This window comes from Pecten maximus, chromosome 16 (assembly GCF_902652985.1).
Source record: "Pecten maximus chromosome 16, xPecMax1.1, whole genome shotgun sequence".
In the NCBI taxonomy this organism is placed as follows: Eukaryota; Metazoa; Mollusca; class Bivalvia; order Pectinida; family Pectinidae; genus Pecten; species Pecten maximus.
This window is the reverse complement of record NC_047030.1, coordinates 14,407,942-14,425,006: the sequence shown is the minus strand read 5'-3', so window position 1 is coordinate 14,425,006 and position 17,065 is coordinate 14,407,942.

Below are 17,065 nucleotides of genomic sequence, written 5' to 3'. Positions count from 1 at the left end.
CAATAGACATTTAGCATTGATCTTTACAATAGACATTTATTATTGATCTTTACAATAAACATTTATAACTGATCTTTACAATAGACACTTATTATTGATCTTTAAAATATACATTTATTATTGATCTTTACAACAGATATTTATTATTGATCTTTACAATAGACATTTATAACTGATCTTTACAATAAACATTTATTATTGATCTTAACAATATACATTTATTATTGATCTTTACAATTGACATTTGTAACTGATCTTTACAATTGACATTTGTAACTGATCTTTACAATAGATATTTATAACTGATCTTTACAATAGACATTTATTATTGATCTTTACAATTGACATTTATTGTTGATCTTTACAATAGACACTTATTATTGATCTTTACAATTGACACTTATTATTGATCTTTACAATAGACATTTATTATTGATCTTTACAATTGACATTTATTATTGATCTTTACAATAGACATTTATTATTGATCTTTACAATAGACATTTATTATTGATCTTTACAATTGACATTTATTATTGATCTATAAATAGACATTTATTATTGATCGTTACAATAGACATTTATTGTTGATCTTTACAATAGACATTTATTATTCATCGTTACAATAGACATTTATTGTTGATCTTTACAATTGACATTTATAACTGATCTTTACAATAAACATTTATAACTGATCTTTACAATAGACATTTATTATTGATCTTTACAATAGACATTTATTATTGATCTTTGCAATAGACATTTATTGTTGATCTTTACAATAGACACTTATTATTGATCTTTACAATAGACATTTAGCATTGATCTTTACAATAGACATTTATTATTGATCTTTACAATAAACATTTATAACTGATCTTTACAATAGACACTTATTATTGATCTTTAAAATATACATTTATTATTGATCTTTACAACAGATATTTATTATTGATCTTTACAATAGACATTTATAACTGATCTTTACAATAAACATTTATTATTGATCTTAACAATATACATTTATTATTGATCTTTACAATTGACATTTGTAACTGATCTTTACAATTGACATTTGTAACTGATCTTTACAATAGATATTTATAACTGATCTTTACAATTGACATTTATTATTGATCTTTACAATTGACATTTATTGTTGATCTTTACAATAGACACTTATTATTGATCTTTACAATAGACATTTATTGTTGATCTTTACAATAGACAATTATTATTGATCTTAACAATAAACATCTATAATTGATAGTTACAATAGACATTTATAACTGATCTTTACAATAGACACTTATTATTGATCTTCACAATAGATATTTATAACTGATCTTTACAATATACATTTATTATTGATCTTTACAATATACATTTATGATTGATCTTTACAATATACATTTATTATTGATCTTTACAATATACATTTATTATTGATCTTTACAATATACATTTATTATTGATCTTTACAATATACATTTATTATTGATCGTTACAATAGACATTTATTATTGATCTTTACAATAGACACTTATTATTGATCTATACAATTGACATTTATAACTGATCTTTACAATTGACATTTATTATTGGTTTATACAATAGACATTTATCATTGATATTTGCAATAGACATTTATGTGAGACAAAACACAAATCTTAAAAGGTAATATGCGGCGAGAACCACAATATATACATACAAAGTTTACAATCACATAAAATGTGCCATATAATAAGAAAAGGGGCTGTACATAAGAAACAAAAAATCTCATTTTCTTGGAATACAAATTTAAAAAAATTAACACAGTCAAGCCATAAATATATTAAAAGCGCATCATACAGATTTTTCATCCCTTTCATCATCGTTATGCTCTTCTGTACGAAAGCCTATTAGTGTCAGTAAGATAAAATATAGTTGATTGAAACAAGTCATAACGCGAAAAAAGACGTTATTATGGAAATTTAGCCGTTTATTTGCGTAATAACGCAGAAAAAGGTATAATAACGAGGCAAACACGTAATTTATTTTTGACAAATCACTAGAACATAAATGTACGTTATATGCAACATGTTTATTAACATCAAACATCACATCATAATACAGTTACAAGTTATAATACAAAAATAATAACCAATTATTTTGGCACAAGGGGCAAACTCAGTTCTAATCCCACTTATATGCATCTTAGCTAGCCTCATTCCTCTTAACAAGTGTCATGTTAAAATTTGATAAGACAAGTACAATATGAGGCGAGTCATGACGTCATGGTTAAGAGGAATAAGGTTGCACTGCAGAGGGTAAATTCAATGGTTCTCAACTCGGTGTAGGCAAATGTTTGTATGTCTAGACCATATATGGTGCTAGTATATGGTGCTAGGCCCGCAAGAGCCGGAAGAGAAATCTTGAATCTATACGCCTCAACTCGGTGTAGACTACACGTGTTGCTACAAGAGCCGGAATAGGGGTATGCCCACGAATGAAATAGATGGGTTAGTCACGCCATCCTCAACTCGGTGTAGCGGTGCTATCAAGAGCCGGAAGAGGAGAAGGACTGAAGTTACGTCCTCAACTCGGTGTAACATGATCGCTACAAGAGCCGGAAGAGGATCAGATATATACAAGATTGGACTTGAAACAGCAATAGGTTAAATAACACTTAACTCGAATAGTGAAATTTTGGGGAATTTAAGTATTAATTGTTTGTATATTCCCCCTGAACGAACAATCAATACTTAGGAAAGCCAAAAACTTAGGTGAATGACTGGTAGGAAGAACCTGAGTTGCCCCAAAATTGAGTATGGTATATATATATAGTAAAAATAATATGGTTTGAACAAGAGTGGACATATATATATGTCAAGTAGACGTGTTGATTAATAGCGAGTTCAAGCTAGAAGTTTTCATGTGTGCCATGAGCTGAAATCTGATTGGTACCGGACCAAAAATATTTTCACAATTCTACGCGTACACACAAAGACCTCTGGGCTGCTCTAATAGTGTCCATGGATGTTCTGATATACCTACAGTAGGCATCTGACGACCACCTACCAAGTGTCTTAATCATATGGTCCTCCATGTGAACTGAGGAGGCTGATGTCGCCGCGCCTATCCGGAACGAATGTCCATTGAAAGAACTGGAATCGATATTCACACATTCCAGAACATGTTTTAGCATAGCTATGGACATAGGTCGGGTAAGAACTTGTCCTTCATTATTCACGAATAAGGGGTCTGAAGGCATAGGCTTTTTAGTCATTCTATGATCCATATATTTACGACATATGTTATATGGACATACCGGGTGGTTGGTACTGAACAGTCTTATGACAACTCCACGACGGAAAGGGTCGGTTTTAGACCTCTTCAGTGTTAACAGGGCGCAGTCCTTAACTATCACTAAGTCTTTGATACACAAGTGGATAGACGGGTCGAAACAACCCGATACAGTAAACTCTCCACAACGTAAAAATCCGAAGAAAGCTACAGTACATACTGTTCCTAACATAAGGTCATGAACACTATTACTCAAGTAGTTACATATTTTCTCGAGAATGTGAAAGGTTATTGGGTGTCTTGGTTTAGTCTTCTTAACCTGTAGTCGCTTAACCCCGTTAAGAATGCAGTGAAGACGAGACATCTCCTGTGAATATGGGTATGGGATGTTTTTCTCCAGGCACATGAATCTAACACCGCATATGTAAAGTTTTATAGTGGCGTACTATGTACATATATGTTTATGGCTAACGTGTGTTGTGATCAATACTGTACTGACTACGGTATAGTAGGGTAATCCTAGTGTAATGGTGATTTGTCAACATAAACTTGGTTTATCTACATAAACCTTAATAACGCGCTAAAACACGTAGTAACGCCAATTAGAACACGTAATATCGTTAATCGAAACACGTAATATCGTTAATCGAAACACGTACATGTAATATCGTTAATCGAAACACGTAATATCATTAATCGAAACACGTAATATCGTAAATCGAAACACGTAATATCGTTAATCGAAACACGCAATAATGCGGAAAAAATCGTAATAACGTAAATCGAAACATGTAATAACTCGAAAACCCCCACGTTATTACGTATTCCAAGCCTTTATAAACCAATGCATAAGACACATTTACACATTCTGCCGATGGATGAGACTGACCGAAACATAAATGTGTACTTCCGATTGCAATTAAACAAAATATGATCATTATCAATACTAGCTCATTCAGAAAGAGTTGCTATTAGCATTTTCAAAAGAATATGTGTAGATGTTCATTAAAAATCATAAAATAAACTCCTAATATGTGCAAATAACCCTTAGTTAGACCGGTTTTGTTTTACCTTTTGTCTAAAGCATTTTAAAAACACCGTTTTCATTTATTGTTGAAAGTGGCAAGACAAAGACAGACCAGAAATTCAAGATATTCACTCCGTCCTTTTGGTGACTTTTCTTGTATTGTACCTTTATACACAAAAAAGTGTAACAATCGTCGTTATATAAACTATTCAATCGTCATTGAATTCAGTCTCCGTTGAATAAACAATTCATTCGTCGTTGAATATACAATTCAATATTCATTGAACAAACAATTCAATGTTCGTTGAATAAACAATTCATTCGTCATTGAACACTTCATTGAACAAACAATTCAATGTTCGTTCAATAAACAATTCAATCGTTGTTGAATAAACAATTCAATCGTCGTTGAATAAACAATTCAATCGTCGTTGAATAACTGTATTGTTTAAGATTGAAAAAAAAACCCAAATATCAAGATTTAAATGCAATTGAGAAATTGTGGCCCTTTCATATGTTTGTATTTGCAATGTTTGATTGTTTTTCTCATATATCTACCTAAATAGTGCCACCAATGGCAAATATCCAATTATCATACAACAATAAGTAGCATACCGTTAAACCTATCTGTTTATGTATAGAGTACCTAGAACCATGTAAACAATGCGAGTTATAAATACCCTACAGCGATATCAACCAGATCGACGATACTGGGAACTAAACTGGGAAGTTAATTAGAAACAACGACGCCATCAGGTAAGAAACATCCTCCATTTGTGTATTATATGAAATAATAACATTTGACATATTCTTAATATTTCATTTCATTTCATACTTCCAACTTTCTTTTATTTGTTACATGGAGAAATAGTCTTAATTGATTAAAGACGTTTTTGTTTATCATTTCATCATATCCTAAAGATTCCATTGTATTATCACATCATATCCCAATGATTCCATTTTATCATATGACTACCGTTATATACAGTGTCATAAACCCATCACATAAATTTTCTTTATGACACTAGTGTAATAACACCTTTCGCTACGCTGATTGGCTGGTTCCGTGAGAACTGTATTCATACGCGTGGGAACGACCTACTTCTTTTTACTACGACTCGTAAAAATGGCGACTAGTGCTTGTAAACTTTGAAAAAAAATCAACTGAACGACAAATTGGTCTATTAACATAACATATTGTACAATCAAAGATAAAATCCAAGATGTAAACATCCTAAGTTTTTTAATTATATTTATACTATAAGATGTTAAATTAGGCCTGGCAAACATCTATTTTACGACCCCTAGTAACATATTTCAACTCCGATAGAAAATTGCGGTTGCGTTGTCCGATGAGACATATCTAGTCTAGATTCTTTTCAAATAAACAAATAATAACATTATTTAATAAAATCCTCATGAAAAACGGCAATGTAGTTTGTTACAACTTGCCTTCAACGGTTACTCAGAATGACATGCTGACACTGTCGTCGACAAACACGTGTAATGTCAAAACAAACAACACTGCCAACAAAACGGCATCCAAAGTCGCTTTTCACGGCAGTCTGAACACAATGTTCAGTGGGAATATTCACGGTGGAACATTTCACATCTCCATAAACTCCCGCGAGGACGAGGATAAACACAAAGCAGTGAAAAGGCCCCGTACAATGGTTCTGTACGACAGCGACAGCGAATAGACATTTGTACAACGAAGCCTCCATTATCGCGCCAAGTGACGTCACGGCTTCGTCACATCAAAAACAGTCGCTCATGAACTTTCAAACTAAAATATTTTCCTCATTGTTTCAAACACCAAGGACAATTTATCTATTATAGATTAAATGAAAAAATGCTGAAATTTTGTTTTGAGACGTGTATTTAATAAAATGAATCCTTTTCAAGAGTCAGTTGTGTTAGAACTATTTCTTCTCTCGTCGGTATAATTGACCTACTTCGAAGGTTCGGGTGATTTGGTTGAGATGTAACGATTCAAGGCAAAAGAGAAAATCAGTTTTTGATGGGGAACGATGAAAGAAAACGTCATATGATAAAAAGAATCTGTCATTCGTTTCCCTTCATATTAGATTTATGATACTCGTTTTGAATTTTTTATTTTTGCGAGCCTCCATTCGTTTCCCTTCATATTAGATTTTTTATTTTTGCGAGCCTCTGGCGAGCAAAAATAAAAAATTCTAAACGAGTATCATAAATCTAATATGAAGGGAAACGAATGACAGATCCTCTATGTATTATTATTTTTCTTGATTTTTTGCCACTTCTGATTGGCTGAAAAGAGGTCACGCTACCACCTATAAAAAGCTATATTGACCGCTGTCTCCGAAAAAGTTTATAAAAAAACGATATTGCACGGTTATTTTTAGAAAGCATCTTGTAGATACGTTATTGATACAAGCGTTTGAGCGACCTGAATAGAGTGCAAACAATCAAAGATGGCAGACGACAACCTTTTCCCCAATCTGTCTGAAGACGATATCAACAATATTCTTGAAAATGCCGACGCTGTTAACACGAAGCGAGCTACCAATACAGCTGTGAAGCTTTTTCGCCAATACCGTACAGCCAGGAGCATGCAGGAAAATTTCGAGGTATATTCTCCTGTATAATTGGATGACGCACTGTCAACTTTTTATCTTGAGATGTATGACAGGAAAGGGAAACTTTTAAGAAATAAACATTGTTGGCTTATAGAAGCAGCAATTAATTTCATATTGAATATTGTTGTCTAATTCATATTGGTCTTTTCATTTATCTTTTTGGAATTGATATCTAGAAACCAAATGACAATTACTTTGAACTAACGTTTAAGTCTATATCGCCAGATATAAAGTTTTTTTCACAAAATCAAGAAAAATAATAAATCAATTATAGCATTTAAAATTCGGTCGATACATGGTTATATCGACCAAAGAAAAAATATTGACCTCGGACTACGTCCTCGGTTAATATTTTTTTCTTAGGTTGATATAACCATGTATCGATCTCATTAAAATGCTATATTTGTATATTATCTCATCATGTCCCAAAGATTATATTGTATCTCATTATTTCCCAAAGATTCCATCGTATCATCTCGATATATCCGAAAGATTAAAATGTGTTTATGGATAAAAATTTAGCTAAAACGTATGGTATTCCAGACGGAAAACCATTATACAGTGACCTGGTATCCTGCCTGAATATCTGGTTTCCCATCTCTGTTCATGGATCAGTACTTGTTTTCTGCCGAATCAAAACAATAAAAAGGTTGTTGATACATTATTCTATTTTATTGATTACGCTAAAAATTAACACATACTGTTGAACCCGCTTATTATGACATGCTATTTGCCACAGAAAAAATATCATAATTAACGATATATCATAATAATCATGAAGCTGTTTATTAGATCTTTCTAACGTGTCATAATAGAAAGTGAGATCTGCCCTATAATAATATAATCAATAGCCATAAATTGATGTGGAAATACGGAAAGATATTTATACAAATTGATATAGTGATAATTAAAATAGTGAAATGTAACTCAATACGATGAAAAACAAATTATTTAAATTGTCATGATTTACCTTATTTTGCACAAAAATGCTTTACTTTTAGTTTCGAAAGCATAATTATTTGCCGCGTTGTGTCAAAATGTTACGATCATGTGACGATCCCATGTCCAGCTAGTTTGCGGTGAAATTGTCAACTCATAGACATAGAAAGCTTTACACGTCTCTGATCAACTCAATAAACAAAATCATAGGATTTAAACAATTATCAAACTTTTTTTTATCGAAAACGGCATACATCGTGAATATAGCAATCGTTTTCAGTTGTTTACGAAAATAAGGTGAACTCTTAATGGAATTCCGGCATCAGGCTGACCGCACGTATTAGTGCCGATTTTAACACTTTTTGAACGGAGATACGGGGAAATTAACTTCAAATGCAATCACAAAATTATTAATTTGATATTTAAAACACGTGTCTGCCTTCCAAAGTAAATTTTCATTGAAATCAACGTATATCGCAAGATGTCGTGTCAAGGTAATTGTGAATTTTCACTGTGAAATGTATACTAGTTTTCATATGAGAATGTCGACAGACCTACTAGTATATTTCAATTTAATAGTTCATTAATTGAATACTAGTTGTCTTACAGTGTATTTAAAACAACCCTTCATTACCGCGGAGGCGTTGTTTAGACTATTGTTACAAGCTGACTGGGGGAAGCGAGGTGTAAACATGTATGTGACTGAAGCCAAACTACGACGCCGGAATAAGGGAGAATCACTTCGAGATTTTGGCCAAGCCCTGGAAGATTTATACCGGCGAGCCTATCGGGACAAACCTGATCTAGTGGAAGAACATACACTCCAGGCTTTTCTAGATAAATGTAGTGAGTCTGTAGAGCTTCGCTTAGCGGTTAGGAGAACCAAACCTAGAAGTATAACCGAGGCGGTTACCAACGCTACGCACGAGGAATGCTTACGTATTCATGAGAGGGAACTACGGAGATATAACAAGTCTCCTATAAGACCTGCTATGTCCGTTGATTCGGACGCGGAACGGAGAGCCCACAGTCCATGTTTCCCCAGAAATAGGTGGAGTACGAGGAAAATGCCGAGGAGGAACCATGCACGTGATGGTTGTGCACGGCGAGACATGTTTAACTGTAGTTTGGACAATCATCCGGTCGGGCATGAGGGTCTAGGTCCGATCGAATCAGTTAAACGATCCATGCAAGGTAATCGCCGGGCAAACACGGGTAATTGGAGAGGGGACAGTCGGATAACCAACTGTACCAGAGAAAACATCCGATCCCCTTGTCGGGAAACGGAGAAAAACATCAGGTACGATAGGTATAACCGAACACTCCGTAATCCACAAAACCGTAAAACGCTCGTGACCAGTGACGGGTACAATACTGAAGCAGTTAAACGACCCATACGAGGTAATCACGGGGCACACACGATTAAGTGGAGAGGGGATAGTCGGATAACCAACTGTACCAGAGAAAACATCCGATCCCCTTGTCGGGAAACGGAGAAAAACATCAGGTACAATAGGTATTACCGAACACTCCATAGCGCTAGCCCACAAAATCGTAAAAAGCTCGTAGCCAATGACGGGTCAAACACTGCCGATGAACGGAACCAGTACCAAAAATTGCCCGACATCGGTAAACCGAAGCCAAATGTATCTGAAGAAACAACAACTTGTAGTGATTTTGACGATACAGAGCGGCTAATGAGGAATACATCAAATCGTATCCAACCACACAAGTTTAATGAAGAGTCAGAAACAGAACCCGAAAGTGGATATGAATCACCGGGAGGTGTTAGACGGAGAAGGAAACTCAATAAACAAATAACTCGCACAAAGTTACCTTGAAGATATGTCTACTTAATGCGGAATAAGTAACAATTATGACATTCCCGTGACTTTCCTTTGGATTAATATTGAAAACTGTGACTCTGGATTATTTAGATTAAGCTGTGACATTCATCTGGATTATCAAATTAAACTGTGACATTCCTTGGATTATTACCAAAATTAAACTGTGACATTCATTTGGATTATTATCAAATAAGACTGTGACATTCTTTGGATTATTAACAGTAAAAGTAAAAAACATTTACCTCCTGAACTATTCCTTCGGGATGTTTACCTTTGCAATTGTGTGTAAGTTATTGAATAGTATGTTACGAAAGCCGTGTGTAGATTCATGAACTGAGAAATACATTTTCCTGATATTGATAAATAAATTGTGTGCGTTATCCTAATAATTGCACAGTATGTTCTGGAATGGTGTGTATAAATACCGAGATATGAGAATCGTAAGATAAACATTTTTTCTGTATTATGTAGTTTAGTATTATAGTTATCATCGACGGGTAGCCCACGCCCATGCGATGTGTTTTAGTGTAGCTGTAGTTTTGTTTAGTGGTTTGTATATTCAGATCAATTATATCTATTCGTATGATAGTTATCCATAAGATCTTTATTTCTGTTACTTAAACCTCTCCTTAAATGAAGAAAGTTTTATGATGCAGTTTTATTATTTCCTATTTTTGGTCTGCTGTTGTTTTCAGTCCCCCAGACGGGGTTCGTACAAACAAAAACTGGTTAGAGGATTGAACTATCTAAAACGAGATGAAACCGGTAATGGGTGAGAAATGCAAACATTTTCGGCTTAAGAACATATATCAAAATTATTGATGTCAAAACATGTATTGCTTATACCTGGTATATGTAACAGTATTTTAGAGTAGATTTGATACTGAATGGAATTTGAAAATCAGCATATGGAGCAAATCAAATTCACCAGTTGGCATGTCACGTGAATTACTATTTCTAATGACAAGAAATGGTTGAAATTCAGTTTTTTTTCTGGTAGGATAGGCTTATGTTTTTTTTCCAACTGAAATCCTATTTTACATCCATAAATTCGGAGGCACTTAAAAGCCACATGTCTACCAACTCTACATTAGACATAGGGGATCCTCCAATCATGTCATCTGGAAAACACAGATAAACTCTCCCAAATCCCACGATTATGTACAAATGTAGTTGATAACTCTGATGGATATGCGCCCTTCTTCACATTAAATTCAATCCGATGACTATCAAGTTAATATTTACCAAATAACACGTTTTCGAGCGATACAGATTGGTAGGAATCATTAGATAGCTTTAAAATCGGCATGATACTCTCACTTGGAAATATTCTATTGCCCTGCACGATATGAAGTCGGGCATGTTCCATGTTGGTCGATGTGTCCTGTGGTCCTCTTGTCAGCAACTTGCTTCTAATTTTGAGGATGTGACTTACCCGGAATTTACCTAGATTTGTATGACAGGTGTCTTCGATTAAGTAGAAGACGCTAATCATTCCGGAATACATGGTCTTGTTATCTTTGTACGTTTTCAAAGGCAACCTTACAAATCTAATTAATATTTTCCCTTGTTCTATAGATTTGAAGATTTACGGTTTCGTTTGGTATTCTCTGTCGGGGTCTTCTTTTTCACATCAAAAATGTCACGCATAGGTACGTATATCAATGCAAGAATCTTCAGATTGATCCGTTTGAGTAGTGTTAATATTTTGTATATCAACTATTTTTTTCTAAACTACCGCTTTGTTGAAAGACAAGTGTGTTACTACTGTGCCACCCGACCACATAAAAAGAAATGAACATAGTTTGGTCTGTTCCGTGGACAGGGATACTCAATAATCGTGTAAGAGTTTGATCGACCAGCACGATGTTTTACGGGTTGAGATATACCTGTGGACAGAATACATGTGAGATTCTATTAAGCTAACCCTAGGCTTCATACGAGGGATTACTCATTAACAACTTATGACGTCACGCCATGCCTGACATTAATAATTGGCTTGCTTCATTATGCATGATAACTGAGCTAGATAAATAACTTAACATTTATTTAATGTACTACATGACTTTTAAAAAATAAATGTAATGATTACCTCTAATGCGGTATGGTCAATGTACTTCAAGAGTGGAAACAAATTAATTTTGTGAGTAAAACAATATTGATGTTGTCAACGGTAGAATTGGACGTTACCAGTATATAGGCAAAACTACGTGTAATAATTCAACAGTAATTGCTTATATTGTGTTTTTTTCGGAGCTGTTTCATTGTATATTTATGAATTAAAAGTTTCTGACTTCGATCTTTTATTCTCGGATGTGCAGTGTAGCATTGAGTTTACTGTCTGTTGGTCACCGATAAATGACAACAAAGTTCACGATTTGCATATTAAGTGGGAAAATTATTTTTAAAATGACTGTCGAGTTTATTACAAAGGAACATAATTGAAATATTGATCGTTTAAATAATGCACTAAATCGCTTACTTGATAAACCTACTGACCAAATTACACGAGATGAATTAACACACAATTTAGTCAATATTTTTACAACGTCCGCATCTAAAGTAAGAAACATAATTGTAAAATCAATGATAACAATATAACCAACAAACTATAGTATACCAATCTGTGTGATAAGTTACGGAATTAATTCCATGTGTCAAAGAGTGAATATATCTGGATTAAAATGAATCAAATAGAAAACAATTAAAGACAAAAATAAACAATATATAAAGGAATTGAATAAATGTTTCAAAAAATATTTAAACATCATGGCACATAAAATACGAAAGTCTGCAAAACATGACCCAAAATATATCTATAATATTTCATATAAATTATCAGGTAAAATTAAGTAAATAGATATTAAGTAAATAAATCTAATTAATTATATAGGAATTGTTCAACTATTTCATTCTGAACAGTAATGATTTGAAAGTAGAAATAAATGGCAAAAATAAATATCAAATATTAAATGAAATATAGATAGAATTGTTAATGAACACATTAAACATACTCTACAAATATTTCTTCCAGTATACACGCAAATTTTCAACATAGTTCTTAACACTGGTTTAGTTCCGACGAATCGGATAATTGAAATCGTTACACCGGTCTCTCAAATTAAAAGTGATAGACACGATCCAAATAATTACAAAGTAATCACTTCGGTATCATGCTTAGGTAAGTTGCACAAACCGGGTTTACAAAGGAATATTCCAACAATGAAAATATTTCTATATTGCATATTATCAAAAAAGTTAAATTGTACTTTTATTGATTTTTAAAAGCCTTTGATACGGTATGGCCCGTCTCATGGGGGGGGGGGGGGGGGGGGGGGGGGGGTATTCCTTCTCAATTACAGGAAAAACTTGAAGAAAAGTAATGTATAATTTATATGAAAATGCAAAATCCTATGTTCATAATAGAAATGATATTTCTATATATAATGTAGGTGCAAAACAAGGCGAACATTTGTCATCATTTTTGTTTTGTTATTCTATATGCAGTAACTCCTGATAATCCGTATCCTTATCTTGGTATACTGTGCATTATATGAGTATACTATGATACCATGATAACGTGAATCTTGATAACATAATGAGCATATATATATAGGTTGCCTTCCCTGTGGTCAGAATACAATGCATTATAATACGCTATACATACACCGACACATAAAATACAGGATTCAATATACAATTCATTTGATGATTTATCGAAAACTAAAAGTTAAATACGTTTTCCTACACAAATCTGTAAAAAAAAACCATGCAAGGGAAAGATTTTCTAAAAATACTCGTTCTGTGGAATGGCAAGAAAAATACAGTAGTAGATGGACAGTTGTAGATCTACCGAGGACATCAGACATATACGAAAAACAAGTCCTGTGGGCTAATATACATGTAGTGAGTATCTTGTATATAAAAACTGCGTAAAAATCGTCTACAAAAAAAAAAAATTTGAACATATCACAGGAAGGCGTAGACAAATCACAGTCTAAAATGATCATATCGCTCTCTTCTGAAGCCACTCTACCTCCATTAAAGTTTGTGCGCACTGTTGTTCAGACAGTTGGTTTAACGAAAAATTATTGAAATCCAGTATTTGAATGAAAAGCGAGTTCAGCATACGATTTTAACATTCCGAATACGAATGTCGAGCCAGTTAATTCAGAATTTCAGCTGGCACAGCATTGAAATTTTGAATATTGAATGGCGTATGTTGAGCTGCTTTGACATTCAAATTCTCAATGCAGAATGTCGTATGTCTAGCTAGCACAATATTCATTTTTTGATTGTTGAATGTCGTATGTTGAATGTTGATCCAACTTCCCACAGCTTATAAAAAATCATACAGATGACTGACCTGGGAAAGGTCCAACTTCCTTCATTAAACAAGAGGCCCAGAGGGCCTGTATCGCTCACCTGGTTTCATTAGATATGAAACAAGAATGATGCTTAAGTATATTTGTTGCTGGTATTGCTATGTCAATATATATCATAAGCATTTTATATGGGAACATGTACATTGGTTTTATTTTAATACTAAAAATGCCAAAAGTGCATTAATCCATGAAATGAAATTGACCTTTGGTGCTACCCCATAGGGATCCTACCACACAAATGTGAGTGATATCCATTGCTTAGTTTCAGAGAAGAAGTTGTTTAAACAAATTGACCAATTTTGGCCCCGCCCCTCAGGCCCCTGGGGGGTCAGCCCCACCATTTGTACAATTTTGAATCCGCACCCCATAGGGATGCTACCAGTAAAATATGAGCAATATCCATTGCTTAGTTTTAGAGGAGAGTCGTTTATATCAATTCTGCAAACTGACCCCTTTTGGACCCGCCCCTCAGCCCCCAGGGGGGTCGGCCCCGTCATTTGTACAATTTCAAATTAATTCCTACCCCAAGGTGATGCTACCAGTAAAATATGAGAGATATCCATTGCTTGGTTCAGGAGAAGAAGTCAATTATATGAATATAGCCCGACTGACCACATTTGGCCCCGCCCCTCAGGCCCCTGGGGGGTCAGCCCCATCATTTGTAAAGTTTTGAATCCACACTCCAAAGTGATGCTACCAGGCAAATATGAGCGATAACCATTGCTTGGTTTCAGAGAAGAAATCGTTTATATCAATATAGCCAGATTGACCACATTCGGCCCCACCCCTCAGGCCCCTGGGGGGGTCAGCCCCATCATTTGTACAATTTTGAATCCCCACCCCAGAGTAATGCTACCAGGCAAATATGAGTGATATCCATTACATGGTTTCAGAGAAGAAGTCGTTTATATCAATAGCACCAAATTGACCCCCTTTGGCCCCGCCCCAGAGGCCCCAAGGGGATCAGCCCCATCATTTGTACAATTTTGAATCCCCACCCTATAGTGATGCTACCAGGCAAATATGAGCGACAGCCTTTGTTCGGTTTCAGAGAAGAAGTCGTTTATATCAATATAGCCGGATTGATCACATTCGGCCCCGCCCCTCAGGCCCCTTGGGGGTCAGCCCCATCATTAGTACAATTTTGAATCCCCACCCCATAGTGATGCTACCAGGCAAATATGAGCGATAACCATTGCTTGGTTTCAGAGAAGAAGTCGTTTATATGAATATAGCCAGATTGACCACATTCGGCCCCACCCCTCAGGTCCCTGGGGGGTCAGCCCCATCATTTGTACAATTTTGAATCCTCACCCCATAGTTATGCTACCAGGCAAATATGAGCGATAGCCATTGCTTGGTTTCAGAGAAGTCGTCGTTTATATCAAGAGCACCAAATTGACCCCTTTTGGCCCCGCCCCAGAGGCCCCCAGGGGGTCAGCCCTATAATTTGTACAATTTTGAGTCCCCTACCCATAGGGATGCTTCTGACAAAATTTGTTCAAATTCCTATCAGCGGTTATGAAGAAGAAGTCAAATAAGTCAATTGTTGACGGACGGACGGACGGACGACGGACGACAGACGCCACGGTATGGCATAAGCTCACCTTGGTCCTTCGGACCAGGTGAGCTAAAAAAGGACGCGATATTTTCTTTTTTAAAACAAACATTTGCGAACTAATCGTCCCAAAACATATAAAAACTTATAGACGCTCCTAACAGTTTTTTTCACTCATTTCAAGTTCAAATACAATTCATCTTTTAATTAGGTTTCCTTGTGAAGTACTTACAAGCAACGTTTTCGGTTCTTTTTTTTTTTTTCTTTTTGGTTTTTTTTTTATATATAAATATATATTTACGCATGTGGGTTAATGTTGCGTCCCGTTTTGTTGCTCATTAGTGTATTCATGTAAAAATACATTGTTGTACATTGTTGCAACTTGTACATTCCAGTGACGTCACATTGTTTACAGATCCCGCGTTGTGTCTGCACTGCCTGACACGAAGGCTTCATTCTGTGTTTTTTAGTGTTTTTGTTAGTTTTCTTACAATTCAATTGATCAGGTATGATTAAACAACCCCAATCAATATGAGGTGTGAATGTAATTTTAAGTTTAAACGGCATGTTGCGAAAAATACTTCAACTTTCACTTTGACAGTGCATTCGTGATCGGAGCTTCGATCGGCTGTCATGGCAACGACGAGGACGGTGGTTTTATCACAGTGTCGAATTTACAAACTTGCATGTACAGCCGAAAACGTCTAACTGTACCTTATGGCTTTGGAAATCATCTGTAAATAATTATTTGAATTAATTACGATCCATTGCATTCGTTTATTAACGTTTGTTCTTTTCTATACGCCGATTTCGATACTTAAAACACTGAAGAGTTCCAATATTGGAGAATGAACATTAACACTTGCTCTATAAATCGTCCTAGAGCACCCGACTACCCTAAATCAATACTTATGAAACAGGTAAGAGCGTGAAGGTAATTGTATGAGAACAACGAAAAGTGCTGTACATTCTTACGAAAATGACAAACATCGTCAAAATTACTTAAAAAGTAGTCAATTAATCGGCACTTCTTCAATTAACACCAGTTTATAACGCCGTTATGTAACCATACTTGAATAAATAGAAGAATGTACAGCACTTTTTCTCGGTTTCTTAGCACGATGAATAAGTGCATCATATTTGTTTGTACGACAAAATACGTTGGTCGGGTGCTCTGGCCATATTTACCGACCAAGTGTTAATGTAGTCCTTCGTGCCGGTCACGTGACCACGCGAGAAGTGGAGGACCGACAAAAACATCCCGATAAAGACGTTGGACACCTAACATTAAAATCCGATCAAGAAAACAAACAGAACTTACCGGGAAATCATTAAATATTGAATTTATATAAAAACATGACGATTTTTGTTCTTTTTAATTATAAATGCAACATTAACCCACATGC